Source organism: Vipera ursinii (assembly GCF_947247035.1).
Source record: "Vipera ursinii genome assembly, chromosome: 4".
NCBI lineage: Eukaryota > Metazoa > Chordata > Lepidosauria > Squamata > Viperidae > Vipera > Vipera ursinii.
In genome coordinates, this window is record NC_139514.1 from 3,791,470 (window position 1) to 3,800,821 (window position 9,352).

The window sequence follows — 9,352 nt, forward strand, 5'->3', positions numbered from 1 at the left end:
CGCTGAAGGATTTGAAGAGAAAGCAGAAGAAAGCTGACAACATCTGTTTTAGGGAGCGGCAAGACGTTCTGTTCACATGTTTTAATGACGCTGAACAGTCCAGTTCTTCCAAAACTTATAACAGCAATGTAAGAAACAATGAACATTTAAAAAAAAGAAAGCAAGCCAGAGAGAAAATAAATCTTGCAGGATCCAATCTGGCTTGGTCAACGGGACCAAAGGTTTATCCTTCCAAGTTTTCCTTCGGGAACTTCTCTGTCTCCAGAACATGTGCAGTGAGCACCAATTATGTGCACTAATTAACAACTAAAAGCTACGCACCACCAGGCAACCATATGAATACAACGCGTAGAAAGGCCCAGTGCACATATTCTGGAGAGAGAAAGAACATAGAATAATAGAGTTGGAAGGGACCCTGGGGGTCTTTTAGTCCAAGAGGAGACCTTTTAACATTTCAGACAAATGGCTGTCCAGTCTCTTTTGGAAAGCCTCCAGTGATGGATGACAGACAGCTTCTGAAGGAAAACAGGTTGACCCCCCTCATCTTTGCAGGAGGCCCTCAAATATTGGAACAGTGCTATCACCTTACACCTAGTCCTTCTTTCCATTAGACTTGACTTAAGGTAAAGGTAAAGGTTCCCCTGCACATGCGTGCTAGTCGTTTCCGACTCTAGGGGCCGGTGCTCATCTCCGTTTCAAAGCCGAAGAGCCGGCGCTTGTCCAAGGACGTCTCTGTGGTCATGTGGCCGGCATGACTAGACGCCAAAGGTGCACAGAACGCTGTTACCTTCCCACCGTAGTGGTCCCTATTTTTCTACTTGCATTTTTACGTGCTTTCGAACTGCTAGGTTGGCAGAAGCTGGGATGAGTAACAGGCGCTCACTCTGTTACGCGGCACTCGGGATTCGACCCGCCAAACTGCCAACCTTCTGATCGACAAGCTCAGCGTCCTAACCCACTGAGCCACCGCGTCCCTCACAGACTTGACATACCCAAACCAAAATCAAAACAACTTCATGTGTGGTCCACCTGACGTGGCCTGGAGGGCTTTTCAAGAAGAGACTGGACAGCCACTTGTCCAAAATGGTATAGGGTTTCCTGCCTGAGCAGGGGGTTGGACTAGAAGACCTCCAAGGTCCCTTCCAACTTTGTTCTTCTGATCTTCTCTCCTGTAACCATTCTTCACATGTTTTAGCCTCCTAATCATCTTTGTTGCTCTCCTCTGCACTCTTTCTAGAGCAGGGGTGTCAAACACAATATCATTGAGGGCCGCATCAGCATTGCGGTTGCCCTCAGGGGGCCGGGTGGGTATGGCCAGGGTGGGCGTGGCCTACTGGGTGGGCATGGCTAGAGTGCGTATGGCCTACTGGGTGGGCGTGGCCAACACTACATCATTTGCATCAAGGGTGCCTATGGAGGCCTGGGCAGGAGTGGGACAGATCTGAGGGTCTCTGGCAGGAGGAGGGTCTCTGTGCCAGGGCCAAGGCAGTGGGGGCCGTTCCCTCACTGTTTCCAGGATGGCTTCGCGGGCCAGATCCGGCCCCCAGGCCTTGTGTTTGACATGTCTGTTCTAGAGTACTTACTAAGGCTTTGTAAAGTGGTACTAAAACTTCATGCGGTCTTGATTCTACGCCTCTGTTGATGCAAGTTACGTTCCCCGAGGATGGGTTCCATCACAGTCTGAAAACTCAGAAGAATAAACCTTTGGTCCCAGTGACCGACTCAGACTGGATCCTGCAACATTATCCTGGGACGCATATAATTTGCCTTTATTCGTGAAAATAAGTCTTTGATTAGCAGCTCAAGTAACAGGAGACCTTTCAAAGTAGGTGGAAGTTACAGCTAATAAAAATGGCAAACTTGAAGGTTGACCTCCTAAGCTGGTAAGCATAACAACAACAACAACTTCAAGTGTTGGAACATTCACCGCTTCTGGAGGCAGGTGGTTCCGCTGATTAATTGTTCTCACTGTCAGGAAGTTTCTCCTTAGTTCCAGGTTGCTTCTCTCCTGGATTAGTTTCCATCCGTGGCTTCTTGTCCTGCCTTCAGGGGCTTTGGAGAATAGCTTGACTCCCTCTTCTTTGGGGCAGCCCCTGAGAGATTGGAACACTGCTATCATGTCCCCCCTCGTCCTTCTCTTCATTAAACGAGACATACCCAATTCCAGCAACCGTTCCCTATATGTTTTAGCTTCCAGCACCCTGATCATCTTTGTTGCTCTTCTCTGCACTCTTTCTAGAGTCTCGACATCTTTTTTACATCGTGGTGACCAAAACTGGATGCAGCATTCCAAGTGTGGCCTTATCAAGGCCTTGTAAAGCGGTATTAACTCTTCACGTGATCTTGATTCTTTCCCTCTGTTAATGCAGCCTAGCACTGGGTTGGCTTTGAGACAATTGTTCCCTTCTGGCACGTTAAGTGTTTCCAGCTGCAACTGGATAACCGCCAGCTCCACAAAGACGTGAGTTACATAACAGGGGCAGGGATGGATGGAATAATGTTAGCCTTAAAACTAACATTTTCCTTCCCTGCTCTCCATCCTGTGGGGCCTGCAGTAAGACGCTATCAGCTGGAGTTCTAGGAATTGGACCACTGACTCAGGAGGAGATTTGGTAAGGCAGAAGCCGCCTTAAACCAAAAGTGTGTGTGTGTGTGTGTGTGTGTGTGTAGACTGGCCTCGGCCACCCACCCTGGGCCTTTCTGGAAAAGTTTCCTGTTGGCCTGGGGTGCAGCTGGGCTAGTGGGCTGCAAGTCTAGACCTCCATATGGAGAGAACCAGTTGCATACCTGCACTCCTGTATTTTGAATTAAACTCTGTGGGTTGATTATCTTTCTTTCTTTCTTTCTTTCTTTCTTTCTTTCTTTCTTTCTTTCTTTCTTTCTTTCTTTCTTTCTTTCTCTTTCTTTCTTTCTTTCTTTTCTTTTCTTTTCTTTTCTTTTTTTCTTTTCCCCCCTTGCTTTCTTTCTCTTCCTTTTCTTTCTCCCCTCCCTCTCTCTTGCTCTTTTCTTTCTTTCTTTCTTTCTTTCTTTCTTTCTTTCTTTCTTTCTTTCTTTCTCTTTCTTTCTTTTCTTTTCTTTTCTTTTCTTTTTTTCTTTTCCCCCCTTGCTTTCTTTCTCTTCCTTTTCTTTCTCCCCTCCCTCTCTCTTGCTCTTTTCTTTCTTTCTTTCTTTCTTTCTTTCTTTCTTTCTTTCTTTCTTTCTTTCTTTCTTTCTTTCTTTCTTTCTTTCCTATCTCTCTCATTTCTCTCTTTACCTTGCTTTCTGTCTCTTTCTTTTTCTTTCTTCTATACTTCCTTCTCTCTTCTCTCTGTCTCTCTCTTCCCCTTGCTCTTTCTCTCTCTCTTTCTTCCTTTCTTTCTCCCTCTCTCCTTCCTTCTTTCCTTCCATACTTCCTTCTTCTCTTTTTCTCTGTCTCTCTTTCCCTTGCTCTTACTCTCTTTCTTTCTCCCTCTCTCCTTCCTTCCTTCCTCTCTCCCTCCCTCTTTCTCTTTCTTTCTTTCTTTCTTTCTTTCTTTCTTTCTTTCTTTCTTTCTTTCTTTTTCTTTTCCTCTCTTCTCTTCTCTTCTCTTCTCTTCTCTTCTCTTCTCTTCTCTTCTCTTCTCTTCTCTTCTCTTCTCTTCTCTTCTCTTCTCTTCTCTCCTCTCCTCTCCTCTTTCTCTCTCCATGTTGTGGGAGGTGTCACAAAAATTACATACCCACATGGCTTCATAGGGTACAGCGTGCCCAAATCCTGTTCATCTTCAAGGAGATTTTATTTACCACTTTCCTGCACTCTATTTTTCAGGTTATCAGAGACAACCTGCTGGCTTATCCCTGACCTGATGGACTAACTCACCCACACTGACACTTTCTCCCTGTCACATGTTTGTGAAAAGAAAGAAAAACTAGCTTTAGGCAGCTGAGAGGCTAAACTGCCCCTTTAGATTTCCTCAGAATTCCGCTTAGTGGGGGACTCAGCCTGTAATCCTTGGGGGTCCTTTAAGAGGATTCATTTAGTTTAGCACAGGGGTAGGCAGCCTCAGCTCTTTTATGACTCATGGACTTCAACTCCCAGAATTCCTGAGTCAGCATAGCTGACTCAGGAATTCTGGGTGTTGAAGTCCGTGAGTCATAAAAGAGCGAGGTTGCCTACCCCTGGTTTAGCAGCACAGGACACTCCTGAGATGCTGGCTTGGATAAGCTACAGATTCTTGTGTTTGTTTGTGTGTTTGTTTTGCAACCCAAGAAAAAGGGAAGGCCTGGTTAGAGACAAAGGCGGGACTTGCCCTCTGTCCTTCTTTGCAAAGAGTTGCAAAATTGTCAAAAAAAATGTCTGGCAAAGGCATCGGTTAAAGCACCAGGTTAGAAACCGGGAGATGGAGAATTCTCAGTGGGTTAGGACGCTGAGCTTGTCGATCAGAAGGTCGGCAGTTTGGCGGGTGAGTGCCTGTTACGCGTCCCAGCTTCTGCCAACCTAGCAGTTCGAAAGCCCGTAAAAATGCAAGTAGAAAAATAGGGACCACTCCGTTGGGAAGGTAACAGCGTTCCGTGCGCCTTTGACGTCTAGTCATGCCGGCCACATGACCACGGAGACGTCCTCGGACAAGCGCTGGCTCTTCAGCTTTGAAACGGAGATGAGCACTGGCCCCTAGAGTCGGAAACGACTAGCACGCATGTGCGGGGGAACCATTACCTTTACCTAAGCATGAAAGCTGGTTGAGTGAGTTTGGGCCAAATACCAGGGGATAGTGAGTTCTAGTCCCACCTTAGGCATGAGAACTGGCTGGGACCAGCCAGTCTCTCTCAGCCCAACCCACCTCGCAGGGTTGTTGAGAGGAAAATAGGAGGCGGAAAGAGTTTTATCTATGTTTGCTGACTTGATTATTTACAAAGTAACACAGGCAAGAAGAAAATCAATCAATCAAACAAACAAACAAGTATATAAATAAATAATAAAATGTTGAATTTGGACAAGGAGATCAAATTCCAGTTTATCCTCAGCCAGGTTCACACAGGAGGGAGGGTTACCTACATTGAATTGAGCTTTTACTTCACTGCAATAAATCACATGGATTGCTTTGTCTAAGACAGGGGTCTTCAAACTTGGCCCTTTCATGACTTGTGGACTTCAACTCCCAGAATTCCTCAGCCAGCATGGGGAAAACTTTGGCCCCTTCATGACTTGTGGACTTCAACTCCCAGAATTCCTCAGCCAGGCACACTGGCTGAGGAATTCTGGGAGTCAAAGTCCACAAGTCACAAAAGGGCCAAGTTTGAAGACCCCTGATCTAAGGCAATCAAATCTGGCTTGCCAGTACAGCTAATCCTCGTTAAGTGGCTTAACAACTGTTTTTCACCTTTACGACCATTGCAGTATCCCTGTGGTCATGTGATCAAAATTCAGGAAATATACTGTAGTGTGTACAGGTAGTCCTCGAGTTACGACCATAAATAACTGAGTCCAAAATTTCTGTTGCTAAGTGAGACAGTTGTTCAGTGAGTTTTGCTCCCATTTTACGACCTTTCTTGCCACAGTTGTTAAGGGAATCACTGCAGTGGTTAAGTTAGTAACACAGGTTGTTAAGTGAATCTGACTTCCCCCATCGAGTTTGCTTGTCAGAAGGTCACACAAGGGGAATGACGTGACTGCAACTGTCATAAGTATGAAGCGATTGAGAAGCATCCTAATTTGGATCACATGACCAAGGGAGGCTGCAACGATGCGTGAAAAATGTCCACAACTCAATTTGTTCAGTGCCATTGTAACTCTGAGCAGCCATTAAAGAAATGGTTGTAACTTGAGAACTACCTGTGTTTACAGGTCCGATTATTAATATTTTTAGATTTAATATATTTAACAATGTAAAATGTAGGCAATAGTTTTATATATTTAATAATTTAAAAATTATTAATCCAATGCCTTCCAAAAGATACTGTGGCTCTGAAAAATATGCTGTTTTCTAGGCTGCGTGTCTTCGTACCCATATTTCCCACGTTCCACAGGAAGCTCAAACTCCCTGCTTTGATGCTGTAGAATAATTTTATTTAGGGTGGGGAGAAGAATGACTCTTGAGAAAACCCATCCCTTGTCTTTGAACAAGATAACTGGACGTGGCAGAAGGGAAATAAATAACCAAAATTTGGAGTGCTGGACTGTAATTTAGTGTGGGGTTTGAAGTCTTCTTTCAGCTGACTTGACTCTTGACCAGCGTTATCAGCTGCTGATTGGGAACAAAGCTTTGGGAAGATTTCAGAGGTCGGCAAGGGGCACCATCCATCAACCTGAGGCTTGTAAAGGGCACCCAGGATGTCAACAGAAGAACTAGTGGCCATTTATGGCTGGAATTCCTTTGGAAGCCAGGGGAAGAAGTACGGAATGGACTTCCTGGAGGAAAAAACAAATATTTGTGAATTTGCCTTCCTTTGAAAGAAGTTACGGCTTCTGCCTTCAAGTCTGCAACCTCTCCTTAACAGAATAACGGAGCTGGAAGGGACCTTGGAGGTCATCTAGTCCAACCTCCTGCTGGAGCAGGAGACCCAAGAGACTATTTTCAGACAAATGGTTGTCCGGTCTCTTCTTTAAAACTCCCAGTAATGAAGCACCCACAACTTCAAGCCATGCCACTGGTTAATTGTCCTCACTGTCAGAAAATTTCTCCTTAGTTCCAGGTGGCTTCTCGTGGGCTTGATGAGTTTTCACCCGTTGCTTCTGGTCCTGCCTTCAGAAGGTGCTTTGGAGAATAGCTTGACTGCTTCTTCTTTGGGGCAGCCCCTCAAATATTGGAAGGCTGCTATCATGTCACCCCTGGTCCTTCTTTTCATTAAACTAGACATAGCCAATTCCAGCCACCGTTCTTTGTATGTTTTAGCCTCCGGTCCCCTGATCGTCTTTGATTATTATACTTCTCTGGCAATGGCAGAAGAATTAAGGGAAGTAGACATTTTCATGAAAAGATCTCCAATAGGCTCATGTTTTCCTTTCCCCGCCTTTTTGCAGACCCTAGCAGGCAGTCTTTAAGGAAGCCTGGCTTCCACTATTGACTTTGTTGGAAAAGTCACAGATGGCAATCACTTGATCCTGGGATGCTGCAAGCAGCTGGAGGAGAAAAAGAGAAGAGAACCAGGCCTAGACCAAGGGTAGGCAACCTTGGCTCTTTTATGACTCGTGGACTTCAACCCCCAGAATTCCTGAGCCAGCCATGCTGGCTCAGGAATTCTGGGAGTTGAAGTCCAGAAGTCATGAAGGGGCCATAGTTCCCCCATGCTGGCTCAGGACTTCTGGGAGTTGAAGTCCGCAATTCATGAAGGGACCGTAGTTCCCCCATGCTGGCTCAGGAATTCTGGGGGTTGAAGTCCAGAAGTCATGAAGGCGCCGTAGTTCCCCCATGCTGGCTCAGGACTTCTGGGAGTTGAAGTCCAGAAGTCATGAAGGGGATGTAGTTCTCCCATGCTGGCTCAGGAATTCTGGGAGTTGAAGTCCACAAGTCATGAAGGGGCCGTAGTTTCCCCATGCTGGCTCAGGAATTCTGGGAGTTGAAGTCCAGAAGTCATGAAGGGGACGTAGTTCCCACATGCTGGCTCAGGAATTCTGGGAGTTGAAGTCCGCAATTCATGAAGGGGCCGTAGTTCCCCCATGCTGGCTCAGGACTTCTGGGAGTTGAAGTCCGCAATTCATGAAGGGGCCATAGTTCCCCCATGCTGGCTCAGGACTTCTGGGAGTTGAAGTCCGCAATTCATGAAGGGGCCATAGTTCCCCCATGCTGGCTCAGGACTTCTGGGAGTTGAAGTCCAGAAGTCATGAAGGGGACGTAGTTCCCACATGCTGGCTCAGGAATTCTGGGAGTTGAAGTCCAGAAGTCATGAAGGGGATGTAGTTCTCCCATGCTGGCTCAGGAATTCTGGGAGTTGAAGTCCAGAAGTCATGAAGGGGCCGTAGTTCCCCCATGCTGGCTCAGGACTTCTGGGAGTTGAAGTCTGCAATTCATGAAGGGGCCATAGTTCCCCCATGCTGGCTCAGGAATTCTGGGAGTTGAAGTCCAGAAGTCATGAAGGGGCCGTAGTTCCCCCATGCTGGCTCAGGACCTCTGGGAGTTGAAGTCCGCAATTCATGAAGGGGCCATAGTTCCCACATGCTGACTCAGGAATTCTGGGAGTTGAAGTCCACAAGTCATGAAGGGGCCATAGTTCCCACATGCTGACTCAGGAATTCTGGGAGTTGAAGTCCACCAGTCATGAAGGAGCCATAGTTCCTCCATGCTGGCTGAGGAATTCTGGGAGTTGAAGTCCACGAGTCATGAAGGAGCCATAGTTCCTCCATGCTGGCTGAGGAATTCTGGGAGTTGAAGTCCACAAGTCATAAAAGAGCCAAGGTAGCCTACCCCTGGCCTAGACCATTAGGTAAACCTGAGAGACAGCTTGCTTCCCCCCACCTCTGCTCTGGTTCACAACTCTAAAGTGCAAACAGTCCATGAAATAATTCCCACTAAAATCAGTAGTTTCCTGCTGTGGCTCTTTGTGGATAGGAATTCCATGATCCACTTTGTAAATTAGGCCAAAACATTATTCTAGGGATCCGGCACCCTCTGGTGGCCTCAATCAGAAATAAAATTTGGGGTGGGGGAGAGAACGTATTCAGAAAACCCAAGAACATACCAAGGCAGAAGCTCGCCCACCCCAGGGATAAAACACCCATACTCAAACTGAGCGATGTGGTAAATGCAGTACAATGCAGTGAGCCTCCGTACACCACTTCACAAGCGCATGGCACAACATGGGAGAGCAAACCCATCGTCCATCTGCATTTGAAAGAGAAAGTCCACTCTTTTGAAGACTGCAAAGTCCACATTTTGGACAGAGTAGACGGCTGGCATGAAAGAGGGGTCAGTATGTCCAAATTGAACAGCCCTCTCTCAACAGGTATAGCACAGGTATAGTATAGGTGGTACCTTGCTCAATAGTAGTAACTGTGAGAGGGATCTCGGAGTCTTAGTAGACAATCACTTCAATATGAGCCAGCCGTGTGCTGCAGCTGCCAAAAAAGCCAACACAGTGCTAGGCTGCATTAACAGAGGGATAGAATCAAGATCACATGAAGTACTAATACCACTTTACAACGCCTGGAATACTGCATCCAGTTTTGGTCACCACGATGCAAAAAAGATGTCGAGACTCTAGAAAGAGTACAGAGAAGAGCAACAAAGATGATTGGGGGACTGGAGGCTAAAACATACAGGGAACAGTTGCTGGAATTGGGTATGTGTAGTTTAATGAAGAGAAGGGTGAGGGGTGACATGATAGCAGTGTTCCAATATCTCAGGGGCTGCCCCAAAGAAGAGGGAGTCAAGCTATTCTCCAAAGCACTTGAAAGCAGGAC

The 9,352-nt window shown here is 46.5% G+C and overlaps 1 long non-coding RNA gene across 1 annotated transcript in view; it reads left to right on the forward strand.

The window, feature by feature from the left end:
- LOC310640107 overlaps positions 1-6,929 on the forward strand; it is a 7,342-nt gene extending 413 nt beyond the window's left edge. The window contains exons 2-4 of the long non-coding RNA XR_014492463.1: positions 2,370-2,461; positions 2,556-2,612; positions 6,169-6,929. This is a non-coding gene — a long non-coding RNA (uncharacterized lncRNA). The remainder of the gene's footprint in view (positions 1-2,369; positions 2,462-2,555; positions 2,613-6,168) is intronic.
- The last annotated feature ends 2,423 nt before the right edge of the window (positions 6,930-9,352 follow it).